The sequence below is a fragment of the Centrocercus urophasianus genome, unplaced genomic scaffold, assembly GCF_019232065.1.
Source record: "Centrocercus urophasianus isolate 14NV4802_14NV808 unplaced genomic scaffold, USGS_Curo_1.0 seq_10, whole genome shotgun sequence".
Classification (NCBI taxonomy): domain Eukaryota; kingdom Metazoa; phylum Chordata; class Aves; order Galliformes; family Phasianidae; genus Centrocercus; species Centrocercus urophasianus.
In genome coordinates, this window is record NW_024884142.1 from 44791809 (window position 1) to 44811631 (window position 19823).

The following is a 19823-nucleotide window of genomic DNA, read 5'->3' on the forward strand; positions in this document are numbered from 1 at the left end:
ACGCTGGTTTAAACTTTACCTCATATATAAATTACACGCCCATATTTGTGTCTCCTCTTTTTTTTTCCTTTTTCTTTTCCCTTCACTTGTTTTTTGTTCTTCTTCTTTTTTTTTTTTCTCCCCCTCTTTATTTTCCTTTCCCTTTTCCTCCACCTGCCTTTTCCATATCCCTTCTTTCTCCCTTCCACTTCCATGGGCTCCTACATCTGACCTCTCTGGGGAAGCCTGGCTTGTATAAGCATGACTTTGGGTGCAGGAGCGGAGCAGAGATGGGAGGGACTGCCAGACTCCCAGTGATATGTAGCCAATACTTCCCTTTTCAAGTTCAAGGTTCCACAGGGGTTAGAGGATCTTAATAAAAGTACTTTTAAGAGAACAAGATGAGAGCTGTGAATAACACTACCCTTTTCTCTCTGAGTCTGGCTAGCAGATCATGGCTTTTATGGGTTTGGAAGCAGCCCTAGCTACTGTCATCCATGCCTTTGTTCTCCTCTGACCAAATTGCTGAGGAATACTCACAGGATGAGGCAGCTGGGAGGTGCTGGGGAGTAAACAGTGCAGAGAGCAGCTGGCATTACCACCTGGAAAACTGATAGATGAGCGGCCTTTGGACAGATTTAGCTTGCAGAGCCTCAACTGTAGTATAAATTCTCAGTTTTAGCAAAAACATCTGCAATAGCATGGAGCTTAGATGCTGAAGAGGCCTGTTCCTGCCCTTGACTTTGTGTGTGCGTGTACGCTGTATGGGAACTGTTGAGTAACAGCCTGAACCACTGATTGAGCACCTGAGGAAAGGACTGAGCCAGCCGTGGGATCACAGGTGAGGGTGATTCAGCTGTGTGACCGGGAGACCCGTTTAAGCGCTGACTGCCTCTGGAGAAGGATCTCTTTCTGGAGATCCCTTCCCTGTGGAGTCTTTCCTGCAAACCTAGATCTTTGGATTTAGGTGAGCATTCCTTCCCTGTTTGTTTCTTTTCCCATTTTCACCACAATAACCTTAGCAACTATTACATAAATCTGTTCAAACTTGACTCTGATGTGTAGGAAAAACACCTGTGAGCCTAGTGTCCTTCATGAATCTCTCCTGGCTTTGATGTTTGAAACCCTAGAGACATGGTTGGATCACCTTGGCTGGGCGAGCTGGAGCACTGCAGCCTAACTCCAGCCTGGCTGTGCTTGAACTCTGAGCCCTGCAGACAGATGATTCCCTGTTAGAGAGGCTGCACTTCACCTTGCATTTGGCATGTGTGAAGCGTGCTCACACAAACACTCCCTACACAGAAACTCATTAATCAAGGGGAACCTGATCATGTGTCTGAGCCCTTGTTCAGTCTGACTTAGGGCAGGTTTGTTGACCTGAGAGGCACACTGCAAACCACATTATTCCTCGTAGGCATTTACAGAGGTTACAAGCCTGGGGAACATGTGGTTAAAAGGGAAGCAGGCCATGTATTTATATGGTTTCACTTTCTTCTTTTTTTTTTTCTTTTTTTTTTTTTTTTCCCTGTGTAGTACGTTATTTTCATTGCTATGAAAATGCCTATGGCAATTGGCTCAGCACTTCTGTGTGTGCAAGAAATCTAAAGAAATTAAAAGTCTTCCAGGGGCTTAAGCATCATCCTGTGTTTAGCTAAGATGAAGCTTAACAACAAGCCTTGTCTTAGATGGGTTTATACACAGAAGCATGAATCTCCAGGGTGGTCTTAAGGGTCTGTTGTATCCACCCTTCATCTGCAGTGCTCTGGCCATGTTTCCTACTACGAGTTTGCACAGGTGTCTGCACGCTTTGGCTTTGACAGTACTCATTTCTTCCAAGAAGACGCCAGGCTGAAAAAGTTGCCTGACAACAGCTTAGCCATGATCATTTTGCTGGGCTGGCAGACAGGCGAAAACCTCTGGAGAACTGCTTGCATTGGCTGGGGAAAGTGGAGCGACCATCAGGCACAGGACCCCCCAACACCATTTTTACAGCTTTGCTTTCCAGGGCTGACCTGCCCTGAGAGTGACATAACAGAGCCCACACAGTGAGTCAGTGCTGGAACTGAGCTCCTGGCGCTTCGTGCTCTGTTCGCTCTGCTAAACCACACTGAGATTAAACCAACAGAGGCAAAGAGAAGCCTGGATATGAGGGAATTTAGCAGGGAGAACCTGCCTTGACTCATTAATGGAAACTTTTGAAAACAGACAGCAGCAGTAATTTTATTATATATATTTTTTCCCCATGCTGAAACAATTTGTGTGCAGTAGAGTCATTCCCTGGAAAAACATTTCTTTAATTTATCTTCTTTAATTATCACTCATCTTTAGTGGCATCTGGTTCTGATATTTTATTAGAAAGTTTGCATGTTTGAACTGGGACTGGGTGGCATTTCCTTTTTTTTCTTTCCATTTTCTACTCTGATGGTACTTCCCGTGGTGGGAAGAGATTGGCTTTGCTTTATTTCACAAGGCATAATAAATCATATGGATGTTCTACTTTAACATCATTATTACCATGTAAGCATGCTCAGAGACATGTCCTGCAGATTATTTGGTGCAGTTACTTGAGGTTAGAATGCCAAGCATTACAAACAGCAGACTGGGTTCCTGTTGAGAAGATGTGTATACTGCTTATGGGAGGATGTGCTTTCTAGCCAACATCTCAACAACTGTCTGGTGATACTGAGTAGCTTATGATGTCCAAAACAAAGCCTGACTTTGGAGAGAACTCCCTAAAATCGGGCTCCTTTCGTATTTCCCAAGATGTGCATCCAAAGCATGAAGTATTTGGCATCCAAGTCCCTGCTGAGCTTTTTAAGTTCCACTTTCTATGAGGAACTGTAGACAAAAGGGAAGACATTACTGCTTTTGTGGGCTAGTTCATCCCCAGTTAGCATTGCTTTTAAAGACTTGCTTTCTGCTGAGAGATATAGGTGCTGCTTTTTTTTTTTTTTTTTTTTTTTTTTTCTGCTTGTTGACAAACCTTTTGCTTATGGATGAAAACAGCTAAATGCTGTCTTTCTATGCTTGATCTTTTCTCAAGTAACCAGCCAGTGCTGCTCAGAAGTCACCTATTAGGCAAACATAAAGTCACCTGTAACAAGAAGTTAACTGAGTTTCTGAGAGGGAGAAAAATGTCATTCAAAGAATCATAGATGTAAGCTCCCAGTATTTTACATCTGAAAATGAAAATGAGATCATGAAGCCAGTTGTTGAAGCAGGCAGAAATAAAGAAATGTGAATCTTAGTTGACACTTCCCAGTACCTTACAGTATTGTATTTTCTTCCCAGTGGCATTTGCTTACTCAACATGCTGTACTGGATTTTTTGGTGTATACTTAGCTTGAGGTCTGCCTGTTTTCCCTATCATGCATTTTTCTTTCCTTCTGGTTAAACAGAATTATGGCCAATTAAGTGTAATCTAGCAGTCACTTGTCCTCATATACATGAGCCAGTGACTGCTCCTTCTTGTCCAGAAAAGTCTGCGCCCTTGTCTACTGATGTGTAATGCCCACAGAAGTCTCAATGAAACTTCGCCTCAATAAGCGGTTTGGTTTTGGAAGAGAAGAACTGCTAGTCCTGAAATGCAGTACAGAAAAGCTATGCTGTGAGGAGACATTCAAACAGTCATAAGGAGGACATAAGTTAGCACATCTTGTTACAGTCCCAGAATTGGAAGGAAGGACCTGGGCCAGCCTGCGCCTACTCTACTGCAATGCCAGATGGTTAATACGATAATAGGATAAATGTACTTCCAGGTAATTAAAATGAGCTGGTTTATTTATTTATTGGGAAACAAAGGATACTACGACCTACAGCAGGTGGCATTTTTTTTGCAGCGCAAGTTGGCAATGCTTTCTCCTTGTGGTATATGCTTGCCCCGTGCATCTGTTTGAGCTACCAATGCTTCTGTCCTTCAAATACTGTGACTCTGGTCTGCAAAGCCTACAAAAGAAAACAGTTTGTATCAGACATCAGGAGCTATCTATCTAATATTCTTATTGACTGGAAAGGTATGGATGAGCCAGTGGCATGTTGGAACAGGGCAATCTGGGACCAGCTGGGCTGTGGAGTTAGCAGGGTGGCCTCTATGTCGATAGACCTACCAGAGGTTGTTGCTGGGAGATGGATTTTGATATCACCCTGGGCAGTGAGCCTTGCCCAGCCTGGGAGTGATTTCAGGAGTATGGGTCTCTTCTCTACCTGAGTTGCTAGGGGCTCCAGTACAAGGAGGAAAGGTTTCACCAAGAAGTCTAGCCACGTATGGATGCCTTTGGACTTTCCCTCAAGGATAAAGTGAAAAATATGATCATAAATTGACAAACCCCATTCTCAAAATCACAGTACTGTTTCCTTTTCCAAGCATTTATAAAATGAGCAATTCTTCCCCATCCTCCAAATTATCCTAAGCTCTGCCCTTTTGGCAACTAAGCTAGGTCTCCCTTCTGCAGACACTGTAGTAAGAGTATGGGTCTCGGTCTGGTGCCCCTGAACAGCTCCCCAAGATCTCCCTGGCACTGAAAAGACAGTCCTGCTGATGCAGCCAGAGTTCATTTGTGCTTCTTGATTGTTGGACTTTTGGCTCTGATTTTCTCAACCAGTTCAGTAGGCCCTGCAGGAAGCTGAACCAGATTCCTGCAGGCCCATGACTTTTCCATTGTCCTGTGTTAACTGCAGGGCTGGCTGAGTTCAAGCCATTTTTTATCCTTTCTGATTGTTTTCCTTACAGTCTGTGTTAATAAAAATATTTGTATGATTTGTGCAACAATTAGGCCAACACACGCTTAAGATTATTGCTGAGTAGCCCTATATCCCTCACCACACACTATCTAGCCAAATACATAATAGACTGCTCCTTGTCCATCATTTTTCTTTAGCACATCAACTTTAGAGTTGTGCAGCATAATTTACGTGGAGGAATGCCTACCCTGACACCTGCTTTCCTATGATTAGACTAAGCAACATACAGGTTCAGGGATGTTTGGTTCAGGGATGTTTACAAAAAGATCTTGTAAAGTAAGTTTGAAGTGGGCCCATGTGGCAATATTAAGGTTTATTCTTGGATGAGATTCATCTTGTTTCACCAGTTTTGGAAAAGATAAATCAGTTCTGAGGTGAAGTACAAACAGGTGACTCAGTTCAACCACAGATTAAAAAAATCAAGGTTCGGGAAAGTTGTTCTCACTTGTTCAGTTGATTACACAAAATACGTTGCAATAGGTTCTCATTCCAGAGTACCTAGAGAACATATTCTTTTAATGCAGATGACAAGAAAAGCATGTTCCTTAGAGCCTCTCTGGATCTTGACTGGCAAGCTCGCAAGAAAATAAGCATGGATGCTAATGCCTTCTTCCATCTCTTATTGAGTACTATGCGAATTTCTCTAGAGAGTTTTTAATACAGGTAGTTCTACGGGGAGCATGGTGGGAGGAAGGCATTATGCAGAGGAGAGATTAGAAATCCCACTCTTATTGAAAACAGTCTGACCTCCACCAAAATGGAACAGGAGCTGTTCTGAGATCCTCCCCTGTCCCAGCAAAACCATCTTGCGCTACAGGAGTCTTCATTTTCCTGGGCTGCTACTTTTTCAGGGCCGAGATGTTTACCTTGCTAAAGCAACTGAAGTAGAAAGAAACAAAAGCCTCCCACAAAAAGGTGGAAAGTGATCATGTAATTTGAAAACTAGGTTCTGCACTGTGTTTTAAAGCTGTCATGGATGCAAGTTTGGCCCTTGTAATTGAAATGGTAACAGCTGTAGACTACAAAGAATAAATTCCTCTACAGTTTTTTTAACAAGCTTCTACCCTCATCACCAGACAGCCCCAATGGTTCAACTGAGTTTCTCCAGTTCTCCAGTACTTTCATGCACAAAATACAAGCTATGATTTCCCAGTCTTGCTTTAGGAGACAGTTCTCATCCATTAAAGGGCAGTTTTTCCGCATTGCTCACTGACAGGATATGGAAGGAGAGAATATTCTGCTGGAAAGACACAGGGTTATTCTCTAACAAATTAACTGTGGTATCTGTGGCTTGGCATGAGCATCAGCACTGATTTGTCTCATTGTAAACCAGAATCGCCATGAAGTATCTGATCACCACAGTAGGCATGTAGATAGGTTAGCGCACTCCTTCTGAGTATTTTTTTCTCCTTTATTTTTTCTACTGATTCAATTCCATAGGCATTTTAGGGCTGGTCCTCAGTAAACCACACAATCTTCTCTTACTTGATCTTCTTCTTGAGACATTTTCTTCCATCAAAAATTAAGTAGAGAAAGAAATAACTACACTGCAATATTCAGGCTAGAAATCCCTTGGCTCATTCATGGCTTACATATCAGCACTTGTTTGTAATGTTGAACACTTCTTTTCCTCTGCTTTTAATCTTTTCCTCTCCTAAGCCTTCATGACTGGATGCAGCTGAATTCTGATTGGGACCAAATGGTGTATCATTTGATATACCATTGGACCATAGCTTCACAAAATTTCAGAAAAGCCTACTATGTCTTCAGTCACAAGCAAGCAAACAAACTTTTGCTTTAAGACCAACTGAATGATGTGGGGACATCTTGGCCATGTTGAAGTTGACCTCGGGATCATAAATTAGGTTTTGTGGCTGGCGAGTGCCATGGACTGTAACACTGAGGAGTTCCTAAATATAATGAAGAGCCATCAGGATCTAGATGCTACCAACTTATTGTTGTACCAATATATTTCAGTTTTCTTGTGTTAATGGCATTATTTTTCCCTTTTAGGGGGCTGATCTTATTTCTTATCCTTCTTCCTTATCTTCTTCCAACTCTTCTGGAGAAAATAAAGGCACTCAACATTTGCACTGGAGATTTGATCCCAGCAGCCTGTACCTCTATTTGGAATTGCCAGTAATAATGTAGCTTATTGCTTCAATAAATGACTCTGCAGTTAACACATAAGTCAGCTTTGGGAATCAGGTCCCTTGGAAGTCATGCAATGTGCTTGGATTTTGATTCCTTCCCTTATTCTCCATGTACGTATTTTGTTTGACTCTTACTAGTACTTCTTACAAACAGATTGGACATTTCATTCTCAGCTGTATTTAGCCTGTCTCACATCAAAAGGATGGAGTAAATGACTTCTTGAGATCCCTTGCAGACTTGTTTCTAGGGTGTTTATGAATCTCACTTCGCTAGAATGAACTTACTGTGCAAAAATGTTAGACTGCATTTTATGTATGTCATCTGTGAGGCTGTTTATACCTCTTCCTGAGTGGTATTTCTTTGGCTGTAGACACTGGCACTTCTGCAACTCAGGATGCTTCTGTTGTGCCTACTATAAATTTCGCTTTTAGTTGTTTTATTTCCTTTCAGATGTCCTCTTACATAATTTGATTTGAGGAACTGACTTATTTGCTTAGTTGCTCTTTTACTAGCTGCAAGATATCTACTGCAGGCCAGTTAGATTGTGCTGAACAAAAATAAAAATCTTTTGAGCAAGGTTCCTTCACTTTTCTGAACAAAGCCAATTCCAGAGAGCCAGCTCTGTTGTTTTAGGCACTAATACTGGGTGAGTGTTTATAAATCTTGTTTTTATTGTTATGAATCATTGAAAACTGGTGCTAATGCAGTAAGGCTTAACAATACCATTGATAATTGCCATCCTTATTGAGCTGACTTTCCATATGGAATTCTATACGGAATCAAGTAAAAGTCTGGAATGTTGGTTCAGGTTTATTCTATGGATTAAAAAAAAAAAAAAAAAAAAAAAAAGGTGGCTTTATTTTTTCTTTTTTCTTTTTGTTTGTGCAAAAGGCCTAGAGAGATGCACAGAAGCAATTTTCAAAAGGCCCCTTCAGGGCCTTCACCCCAGTGGAGATAGATAGTACATCCCACTAGTTGATGTACTTCATGAGACACACCAGGACACTGCGCCGTCAGCGACGAGTTTCATTTACTGAAATGTTAGAATTATCTCCAAAATGCGTTAAAAAGACATTTCATCTTGTTTTTGTCTCTGAACTTCAATTTATCCAGCTGACTGAATGGATCACAGAGGTTTAGTTTAGAATGCCTTTATTTTGTGGGGAGATGTTGTTTTGGAGGGATGTTTCTAGTTATATCAAATGTTATTGCTATTTAGTATGGAAGCCAGATACCACTGTCTGCAGAAGAAAATGCTACTTTTTTGGTATGCTGTAATGCCAAGAAGGTATGTTAATATGTGGCTTCATGCGTATATTTCCTGAAGTCTCTTCTGGTATTAATACAGTATGAGAAGACTATAGAGTCTTTACTGTAATGTCTTATATCTGCAAACAAATTCTTAATTTGCAATCTGAAATGCAAGAAGACTGAAAAACAGTGGATTCTTAGAAAACAAAGTGAAACAGATTACAAATCTGTAGAACAATTAATGATCAAGCTGCAGCTTTTTTTTTTTTTTTTGAATGCCTTCTTTTGGTCTGCTTCAGCCACAAATGTATGCAGAGCGTGCAGCATGTGTCTCCACGCACATACTCTCTGTTCATATCAGGGGCACGCTGCAGTTCCCTTTTGGGTTTCTACTGCATGGTATGGAAGGAACCCATTGGTAATTGGGTCTGCTCCCAACAATAGCATAGGATGTTGTTGGCAGAGGAGATAGGAAGTACTCCAGGTCCTGCTGGACAGACATGGCAAAATGCCCAGTTCTTGTAAAGTGTTTTGATGTAGGCATAGATGACAGATAGCGAATCATGAATGCTTAATACTTACAAATTACCTTTTCAGAGACAAACTTCCTTGCTTTCAGCCAGCTGTTCTGCCTCAGCACTCTTTGCTGGTAGTCTTCCAGAGCTGCAATGTGAGTTTAAATTAATTTCTTAGTTTTTTTTCTCCTGGCTGAAGTTTTCTTACCCTTCTTTCGTGAGTCTCTATTAACTGAGTCTGCTGTGCTACATACGAGTTTGCTGAACCTGGGTTATTTTCAGCAATCATAGAATCATAGAACGGCTTGTGTTGGAAGAGACCCCAAGGATCATCACCCCAAGCAATGCTTGTTTTATTTCATAACACAAATTAAGAACAAGTCTGATTAATCAAATATCTTCACCAACCTTTTCTATCTATTGTTTGTTGTCAAAACAGAATGGTTTTGAGCATTTTCCTTTGTGTTATGTGAGTTTAGGTAAGTGCTTGATCCGATGCTTAGCAAAGGAAAAAGAGTATTTTCATCTATAGGCTTGTTCCTGTATATTTCTTATCATGGAATTTGAGGGCTCAGGAGCTTAAGTTGAAGCCCTCACACAGAGAAAAATACAATGAATAGAAAAAGGGAAAGCTACTTGCTCAGTATCGTAGAATCATGGAAGCATAGAATGTTTTGTGCTGGAAGGGACTTTTAAGATCATTTAGTTCCAACTCCCCTGCTATAGGCAGGGACAGAACCCACTAGAGCAGGTTGCTAGGTTGCTCAAAGCTCCATCCAGCCTGGCCTTGAACACCTCCATGGAGGAGGCATTCACAACCTCACTGGGCAACCTGTTCCAGATGTAGGCCCTCTTCAGTTACTGGAAGGCTACTCTATGGTTCCCCGAAGCCTTGGTTTGAGAGCCGCAGCCCTCTCAGTCTCTCTGTAGTCAAGGTTCTACAGCCCTCAGATCATCTTCATGGCCCTCCTCTGGACCTGCTCCAACAGTTCGATGTCTTTCTTGTGTTAGGGACCCCAGAACTGGACACAGTACTCCAGGTGGAACCTCACAAGAACACAGCAGAGTGACAGAATCACTTCTGTTGATCTATTGATCTCACTTCTCCTGATGCAACCCAGGATACAGTTGGCCTTCTGGGCTGCAAGCATACATTGCCAGTTCATATTGTGTCTTTCATCAACCAGCACCCTCAAATCCTTCTCCTCAGAGCTGCTCTCAAACCATTCTCCACCTAACCTGTATTTGTGTTTGGGATTGCTTCAACCAGGGACAAATCTTTCTGGTCTTGTTCAATATCTTTGTTAGTGATCTGGATAAAGGGACAGAGTCCACCCTCAGCAAGTTTGCTGATAATACAAAGCTGGGAGAATTGGCTGGCACAACAAGACTGTACTCCAAGACCTGGACGGGTTGGAGAATTGGACAGAAAGGAACCTGATGAGGTTCAACAAGAGCAAGTGTAGACTCCTACTTACACATGGAAAGGAATAACCACATGCATCAGAACTGGTTGGGGCCTGACTTGCTGGAGAGGAGTTGGACCTGGGTGTCCTCGTGGACAGCAGATTGGCCATGAGCCAGTAGTCTGCCCTTGTGGCAGCCAGAACATTAAAAAGAGTGGCCAGCAGATCTCAGCTGCTTATCAAGTGAATAAGTGTGAATAATAACACTTTATCTTGAGAAAAATACAGTGTACTACTAATACCCACTCAGACCATTATCTTCTCTTCTCTCTGATAACACCCAGTAGCAGATCCTCAACACAGGAGTTTTTGATCATAACCTTTGTGGTCTGTGCATGGGTTTTAAAAAATGATTTAGGACTTCTTTCTATCCTATCCCTATAGCAGTCAAAGAGACATTAAGTCTCCTCTCAGCTGTCTTTATTCGCAGCCTGGCACATTATCTCAAAACTTGTCATTTTCACTTCACCTTACTGCCCCAGTCTGCGACCTGTGACAGACGTATGTTCTAATTCATGGTCCCTTCTTCCTAGTGACTGATGACCCATATATCACCTCTTTAGCCTCTGCAGCTACATTTAGCAAAGACTGTGAATCAGAGCTCTAAAAGTAGGGGAAATGCATGAACCTCTCAGTTCATCACTTCATATATGTGCATAGGCTTCATGCACATCCTTACCCTCTAAATTGTACACACTATGTAAGACCCTATATTTTGGAAATATTTAACCTTCCCTTTAAACCATTCTGATCAATTTATTCTTACTTAAAAACAATGACTCTGAAGTGTCACAGGTGAATTTATTACTAAAAATGTCCTCTCGAAGAGTGCAGTGCATTTATTTCAGTCTAATGGTCTTATTTCCTTTCTCACTATGCAATCTTTATTATGGCCTTCCACGAATAATTTTGGAACAGGAACATGAAAGGGGCAGATCTCCAAGAATGGCATTGTCTGCATTCACTCTTGGATGGATTTTTTATTTATTTATTTCTTTGTTAAAAGATATTTCATTCAGAGAATCCCTGCTGAGATTTTTATTGCAGAAAATTAGGGATCATAAATCGTCTCTCAGAAAACTATAAATCCAGAACTATTGAAGCATTCCATGGGCAGAGCTTGGCTCTTTGATGAAATCACTCCTTTTTCTTGTATAATTTATGAGCTTTTTTTCAGCATGGGGGGATTTATGCTTTTAAATTGCTCACCAGGGTTTTATTGAATATAATTTGCTAGCAAATTTATAGGAGCCAAATATATTGCATTTTATCCACAATTATGAGCAATAAAATTGATGGGGCTTTACTTTTCATTTTCTTCTGGCAAGCAGAGGAAACATGAGTTTATCCTGCACTTGGAAAGAGGTTTCTTAGGGATACACGTGTACAATTAAAATAGAAAAGAGTGCAGTCAGCAAGGCAGAGGTGCCATTTTGGAAATTTTATTTGGTGTATGGGAGGAGGCGAGGAGGCTCTTGCTCCAAAGGAATTGTAAAACACTGAGGAACTGAGTTAAAGCCACTGAAGCCTATGACATGCATCAACTTCTGCAGGATTTGAATCACATTGTTGGGAGGGAAGGTGTAGATAAGCTTTCTGAAAGTTGCTTGTGTTTCAAGGTCCCCTTTAGTTCAATTTTCTTGTGATATTTTTTATTTTCATTTGGTTCAGCTTAATATGTTCAAAGACATAAACAAAAAGCCTAGTGTAATGCTTCTTTCTATGATTTGCTTTATCTAAATAACATTCATTTATGTATGGTTGTTTTCCTTGAGGATTTTTCCAACCGACAGAAAAGAGGAATAAAATCAATGTATCATCAATCTTCTTAAAGCTTAAAGTGCCATAAGGTCCTTCATATCCCAGTTCTTGACTGGGCTTCTCAATGGTGTCTTAACACACACAGAGAACAGAACTCTTTTTCCTAATATTGTTTCCACAAAATCAAACTCCTAAATCCATTTGCCTCATAACACAGTTGGATGCAAATCCTGCATCTTTCTTCTAAGTTAGAGCATGACAATTGGGTGTGCACCAGATCAGCATGTAAGAGGGTATGTGGTGGGAAGGAAAATTAAAGTGCAAGGCTGTACCTGAGCAATATGTACCTGCTAGCAAGGCCCTCTAGCCCAAAACTTTGTGCTGTGGCTGCTAATTGTAGTCCTGCATCTGTCCCTTTGTCTGTTGGCTTCACAGAATCAGAATCTCGCCCTCTTCATACCACTAACAAACTCTTATGATGGAGCTTGCAGTGAGATTCTTAGTGAGTGATGTCTGGATGAAGAAATGCTGAAGATGATTTGGTTAAACTGAAGCAAACAGGTCTGTAGAGTGTCACTTGGAAAAGGGCTAAATGTAGCTGTTCTGAAATGGAAATAATATGATAGGAGTTTGAAGAGCACATGTACTACTGAGCAGACCCCATGTCCAAGCAACAGGAGTGCTGCAATATGCCTCCCAGTTTGCACAGATACAGGGGGACACAGGCAGACCACCTCTGTCAATGCCAGATATTGATATGCGCCTTCAGCCATAAGGTATGAAATCAGAATGGCTTCTGTTTTGAGTACAGAACACAAGGGCACAGGGAAGCCACTGAATTTGCTCAGTCACTCAAGAATGCTTTGATGGATCAAGGCACAGAATCTGAATCTTCTAAAGACCAAAGCCATCTTCCTCCAACCTACACACTCCATTGTGATTTTTTTCTGCCTTCTTTCTCTACAGTGGAGCCCTTTTTCAAAGGAGGTTTGGAGGGGAACAGATGGGGAAGGCAGGAAGCCCTAGCAGGAGTACATGAGGCTGGAGATGTCAAGATCTGAGCAGGGGGCACAACTTCCTGTCCTGGACTTCTGTGTCCTTCAGGCTGTCCATAAGATCCACCTATCCCTGTAGTTTCACTCACAACTGGAGTAAAACCCCCTTCTGTCCAGAGGGAATTGTTCAGCACAGACATCTTAAGGAAGATCTTCATAACTTTTTTTCTCCCTTTTTGGCCTCCTTCTTCAGATTTTACAGCAGAAGAACTCAGTTTGGCACAGAACAGGTACTCTGAGGTTTTCTTTGCTCTAAAGGAAATTAGGGCTGCAATTTCAAATGGTCAAATCAAAGGAAATTCAAAGATTAAGACCCATATACTCTTCCTGCCATTTGTCCCACAAGATCCCAAACTGTTGGTATGGCCAGTATATTAACAGTGAATATCCTGTCTGCTCATGCATGCCCATTGTTTTGCCATAGCTGTAGTATTGCTTAAGCATTCTATGGGTTTTGTAGTTAATGTACACAGTGATGAATGCTGGGGCCATAATAATGAAATATGGCTTTCTTAATGAAATTTCAGTCCCAGCTCATTTCAGTGCTGACATTGAGGTGACTGCAAATAAACACTTTCCAGAGGAGTCAGTTAAATGGCTGCATAAGCAATTTATCAAATACCATAACATTTAAATAAATAAAAAATAAGTATTCAAGTGTGGTGTATTGCTGCCTGTGTTTTTGCTCCCAATAACCCCACTCTTTGTCTTTCTAATAGTTAGATACTCACTGACAGAAAACAAATCTCTCTGCAGCACTGCAAATTTTATCAGATTTATCTCTGACTGTCAGATCAATGTGTAGGAAACAAATGGAGTCAGCAACATGATTTAAATTAGAAGTCTAACAATTTACAGTCTCCACTGGTTTCTCATAAACCTTATTAACGTTTGGCATCGGGTACCAAGGAACTATAAATAACATTCCAGAAGAACATTTATATCTGCTTAGACTCTCGTTATATGTCTTCAACACAGCTTAAATAATGTCAGTAATACCTTCATCATGAACAGGAAATGAAAAAGTTACCCCATACATGTTTTGTCTTTTAATCAAATATTATTTTCTCCTTAGAACTGCAGAACTGTTTTATTTCTTATTTTATTTATTCAAAACTTATGGCTACAATTTCCACTTGTTTTTCTAGATCTCAGTAGGGTGCAAACCCCTCCCAGCTGAACAGAGTAGCACAGTTTCCTCCCAGCCCTTCACAATGGCTGCTGGTGGAGGCCAGGCTCTCTCCTCAGAGCTGTGGAAAGGGGCACTCAGAGTGCCTGTGGGCAGAGATGGCACGAGGAAGGAGAGTGCCTTCACTCATTCTTTGCGGATTCAGTCCTCTTTCTTTCTCTCATTCTAGTGTTTTCTCCAGATTACATTCAACAATTTGATTTCCTTTCTTAGAAAAATGGACTCAGATTTTCTTTTCCATTCCACACCATCAGACAGTCTTGTCCAAAATTCAGTTTTGTTACAAAATCATCTGTTGCCAATCTGCTGCTGTTTTGATTGCCTCAGCTAGAACACTAGTTCTTCAGGAAAAGATGCAGAGTTGCTGTCAGTTTCTGAAGCACCATGCTTCAGGCAAGCTTTGCATATAAGAATTCTCACATAGAATGAGATTCGTTGGTCCAAAGGTCACCATCTACACCAAATAGAAACTTCTTCTCAGACAGAGTGGATGTTTTGTGATGTAACTGGCATCAAACCTTGCTGCTGATAGCAAAGCAAAAGAGAATCAATGGACAACAAAGAAGTTGTGCATCATGCATGCAATAAAGGCAAAGTGATTAAAATATGAAAAAGGTTAGTGGTGAGGAAAATAACAAGTAATGGAAAGAAGCAAAAATCCTAGAAATATTGCACACATGGACTTTATAAAACATGAAGTAATTCTCTCAGATGTGCAGAGTGCATTCATGTAAGCTAACTTTGGAGATCTACCGAGTCTACTTTATTAATGTGAGAGAAAATAATTAGGTATGTAGGAGAGCATTTGATCTGCTCTGAGAAATCTGCCTTAGGAAAAGGTGAACAATACAATTGAAGTGACTATTTCTCCCTGTTAACTACGCAGAGAATTTACCCAATTAGTCCAGTTGTAGCAGAACAGATGCTACATTGCGCTCTGTGATGGGAGCAACATGGCAACCTTCCACCATGACTTTTCAAGCTGCTTTTTCTCTCTCCTTTGCACTCCACTCATCAGCCCAATCAACACTTTCTCTCTCCAGTCATCTGTTGCATCTATTCCTGTGCAGACTCTTGCATCTAAGAAGCAAATTCTGCTGCTGCCTCTCACACAGCCACCCACTATCCCTCTCCTAGCCCAATGGGGTGGGTGAAATCCTTCTCTAGAACATTGAAGAAGTCAGCACACAGCTGTGAAACTTCAATTGCAATTTTTGTTTGTAGCCTGGTTCCTAACAAGGCACTTAGATTCGGAAGGGTATTTGAATTGAAAAAGAAAGAAAAAAGAAAAATGCCAGAGGCAGTAAATGAAAGAATACAGACACAAAAATTTAAAAGCCACATAAGTGCTCAAAGAAATATTTCAAAGAGGTGGCAATTAGATTTAGCTGCTCAGAATGATTTGACAGAGTTTCAAGAGTTTCAAGGATAGAGATGTTTGACATTCAGTAGCACAAGAACTAATGGAAAATTAGTTTCAAGAAAGCCTAGCCGTAAAGCCAAGTGTGTCTTCACCTATAGAAGTCAATGGCAAGAAAAACAAAACCTTTAGTTTGACCTTCAAACAATAATTAGCAGCTGATCTATTGACATGATTTTCCAGAAAATGGACAAAGCTTATGAAGACATTGAGAAGCCTGTTTTATAAATTATGTTTTCTTTGGGCTTAAAGGGATGTAGCCAATTTTCCACTTTTTAAACAAGTTCTGCTACTGTGTCCTTTTCTTAGGCCTAAGAATTAAAATCAAACAAAACAACAGATTTATTGTACTGTGTGGTTTAGCAGTAGACCTGAGGCAACTACTCAATATTAAATCTCCACAATAAAAAATGAGAAATAATTACACACTTTGTTATGGAAATTATACATGATAAGTTTATTAGAAGCCTCCATGAAAATAAATCTGAGTACATGGTAATTCACTTTTCCATTACCAAGTACTCACTGTTGCTAATTGAGAATAATCGTGTTCTGCATAGTAATCAGAAATCACTGTTAGTTTCAAGGTCTTGTAGTCCCTTCAAGTAGGGGAAGGAGGAGCTTTGACAGAGTTGCTTTTTATTCTCAAAAGCTTCATTTATTTATCTCTCTCTATATTTGTTTATTTTGTCTAGAGCACTATCTTTATTAGAAGCAAACTTCTCTAAAAAGCGCTCCAAAGCTACAATGCTGAGTTTGTGCAGTCAACACGCAAGAGAGAACTGCAATTTTTTAACGTGCCTAAGTTCAATTTTTGAAAGGGCTTTAAAAACCTAAGAGTCGTGATCAACTACCCAGCTAACGCCACATAACAGGTTACCATGTGTCAGCTAAACAGCAGTGCCTTTCTGTGTGTCTGCTTTCAGTCTGTGACAGCTGTGAACTTACCTCATAACAAGAGGGGTTTAAATTAGGTCGAATTACATTGCATTCGTATACAGATATTTACTGCCATTCAGCTTTTGTACAACCTCCAGTTACTCCAGGCTGGAGAAGTTCTAGAAATCTGATCATGTGTTTGATCTCTAAGTACCACTCAAAGTCAACCTGGCTTAGTAACAAAGGCACTTCTGAAAGTTTTACTCAGAAACTGGCAGTTGTGTGTGAAGCATGTCTGACTGATTTAAGGAGAACTTAGCAATTTTAGGAATACTACAGTAGGCAGCTTGTAAAAGGATCACACTAGCTAAAGAACCTGCTGAAGACAACTTCAGATAATCGGTCTGGCAATGGTCTTTACATCACGTTATACCATGAATCATAGAATTGTTAAGGCTGGAAAAGACCTCTGAAGTCATCAAGCCAAACCGTCAAGCCATGTCCCTAAGTGCCACACCTACATGGTTCTTGAACGCCGCCAAGGTCGATGACTCCATCACCTCCCTGGGCAGCCTGTGCCAGTGCCTGACCACTCTTTCTGAGGGGAAATTCTTCCTCATTTCTGACCTGAATCTGCCCAGGCACAAGACAAGGAACCAAAGAACGAGACCTTGAGGAGCACCTGGGATATTTTAGAGTAGCCAACCTGTGAGTTGTTGGTTGCTTTTATAACAAATTTTTCCGAAACTCTCAGCATTTGAATTTTTTTGTGTGAGAAGAAGGACCAGACCTTTCGTAACATTGCTTTTTTCTCCAGCATCAACAGAATAGCAGTAGTTGAAAAAAAGTGAGTGCCTCTGAGTTAAGTGAGTAAAAGTCATCAGAAGAAATCACTTCACTCAGAGACAGTTCATCCTGGAAGAATTTCCTTTCACAGAGGTTACTATAGTCCTGCTGGCAGTACAAGCTTTGGTGATAGATCAGATTTTAGCAATTCCTTCCTTCCTTGTCACATTGTTTGGCTGGATATTGTGCTCATGGTCTGCCAGCTACCCAGAAATGCCGTTTGAAGGTACCTGCCGTACTGCAAGAAAGTGGTAGGTTCTGTAAAGCTTGCAGTGCACAGCCATTCTGCACAGTTGCACAAGGAGCCTTCCACCTGGATGTTGTTGGGCTGGTAGTAAACGCTTCAATCAATTGCTATCCCAACTGGAATGAAGTTAGGCCATTCTGCATGGTGTAAGAAAGACCTGATTATGCTATAAAGCACATATACATCCTGAATCATCCTGAATGTAATTCTGTATTGAAATGAGAGAGACTGAATATGATCTGATTCAACATGAACATCAAAGTTTTGCATCAGTTTTAAATAACTGATTCTCAATTGATGTGGATTAAGCAGATTAGTATGAACATACCAAATTTAGAAACAGGGCAATTAGCATTAATGTCCAGTAAATTTAAGGTGTTTAGGTTGTTGAGTGAGCATTTTAATGGCCTACAGCGTATCCTGTTATCAGGAATCTATACAGTCCTGCTCAGATGCTGGTGCTAAGAACTGTTCTAGTCCTGTGCCATATGCCACACAGGGAGCCAATGAGAAGAGCCAGGTGAGAGCGAAGGAGTTTCTAATTACTGCTTGTGTTTCCCCACTTCTAGCCCAAACTTCTGGACAAAATACAAAGTGAGCTGTCAAGGAAAGGCACTCAAGCCATATGCTGGAAACATCACAAAGCTTTGCTGGTTGTATAAAAATCGCTGCACATGGGAACAATAACTCTTTTTGAAAACCAAATAACTACTCTGATCTAAATCAATCAGGCTTGAGAAAGACAGAAAAAGGCTAGGAATAAAATGGAGAATAAAGAAAGCATGCTCTCTGTGACCTGCCCTTCACAGAGCTATAGTTTTTATGGGTAAGCTGAACGACCTTTTTGCCAAGATTTTTACCCAGAAGCTACATCTCTGTTGGAGATACAGCTCTGTGCAGGCAGGAACCTCCAGCAGGAGGCCAGCTCTCTTGGCACGTGGAGTGTCACCTCAGAGCATCACCTCCTGCCTGTGTAGGCCATACTAACCTCCACGTTCTCATTAACCTCCTTTCTTCATTTCCAAAGTATGACAGTTTGAGAACTGAACTCAAGACAGTAATTTGTACAGAGCTGTGAATCCACTGCTTTTTTTTTCATATATGTCATGTCAAACGCAAAGGTAACAGAATTTCTCTGTTAACTTTGCAGGTTCCAACTGCAAAATTATTTGAAGGCATAAAGACAGCTGAGTAGATTTAAATAGATCTAATTTGCTGTTTCTGTGCAAGTGGAACTTTAGAGACTTTTAAGTACATTATTGTACGAAAAGCCAGCCTCGGAGAGGAGACAACATGTTGGCAGCCTGCGCACCGCACAGACAATCAGCAGAGGCAGACCTTCGCCTTTACCTGCACATCTTCCTGTATAACAAGCCAGCTGACTTCTGACTATGACTTGAATGCAACAAAGATACATGCCAAAGCTAATATTACGAGCACATGAACTCAGAGAGATAGACCTCAGCTTCCCTCTCTTGCCAGGGCTTTTCCTGTCAGGTTGGTGCTGGGACACATCTGTGGCCAGCTATGTGCCTCCCAAGCACCCTGAGCAGATCCAGCCAGGCCCAGAGACACCATTTGCAGGATCAGCATCTCCTTGGTTCTCTTTAAAAACAACCAACAAGAAGAGATGAGTCTAACTTGCATCAGGGCTCCAGTCCTGCTTGAAACTCCATTGTGGCAGAGACACTTTATGTTGCAACACGGCAGATAAAAAAGGCAGAGCTGATATTTCAAATGCAGAATTGCCAGTTGGGGATTCTTGTAGGAGAATGTGAAGGTGGGAAAAGAGGGACGGGAGACTGATCTGGAGGAGCACAGAACAACTAGAGAGAGGGGAATCTGCAGCTGAACACTTCAAGGTCAGCCTCAGTGTGGTTATCATTAAATGCTGCATACAGAAGCCAGAATAGAACCACATGATTGTGTACTGTTTGCTTGTTTGTTTGTTTGTTCAGCTAGCATCTGACTGCTTCCTCCTTACCAAACTGCCCCAAAGCTTTGTATGCAGCAAAACTTCAACAAAAATCTTGTGTTACGATCAAAGCCAGTGACAGGAAATGGTCAAAGCAGAGGCTATGCTGCACGCAGCTCCAGTAAGCTCTGCATTACATGTGTGGGGGTGTATATAAACAACGTCCTCGTGATGCACTGACAGCAGTGAGATACATGAAATATGCTGCTCAGGGAGCAGTGCTGTGCTGACAGACACACATGGCGGCTGTGGGACCAGTTGCAGGATGGCACCTCTTTGGGAAGGGCTGCGTGCTGGTTGCCATGCTGAGCCCTGTGTCTTGCATCTATTTTGTTCATGTATGGAA

At 41.2% G+C, this 19823-nt stretch overlaps 1 long non-coding RNA gene across 2 annotated transcripts in view; it reads left to right on the top strand.

The window, feature by feature from the left end:
• The first annotated feature begins 569 nt into the window (after positions 1–569).
• Positions 570–19823, top strand: part of LOC122157378 — an 83232-nt gene continuing 63978 nt past the window's right edge. The window contains exon 1 of one of the 2 annotated variants that reach the window (XR_006167896.1): positions 570–820. This is a non-coding gene — a long non-coding RNA (uncharacterized LOC122157378). The remainder of the gene's footprint in view (positions 821–19823) is intronic. The other variant, XR_006167895.1, reaches the window with a different exon arrangement.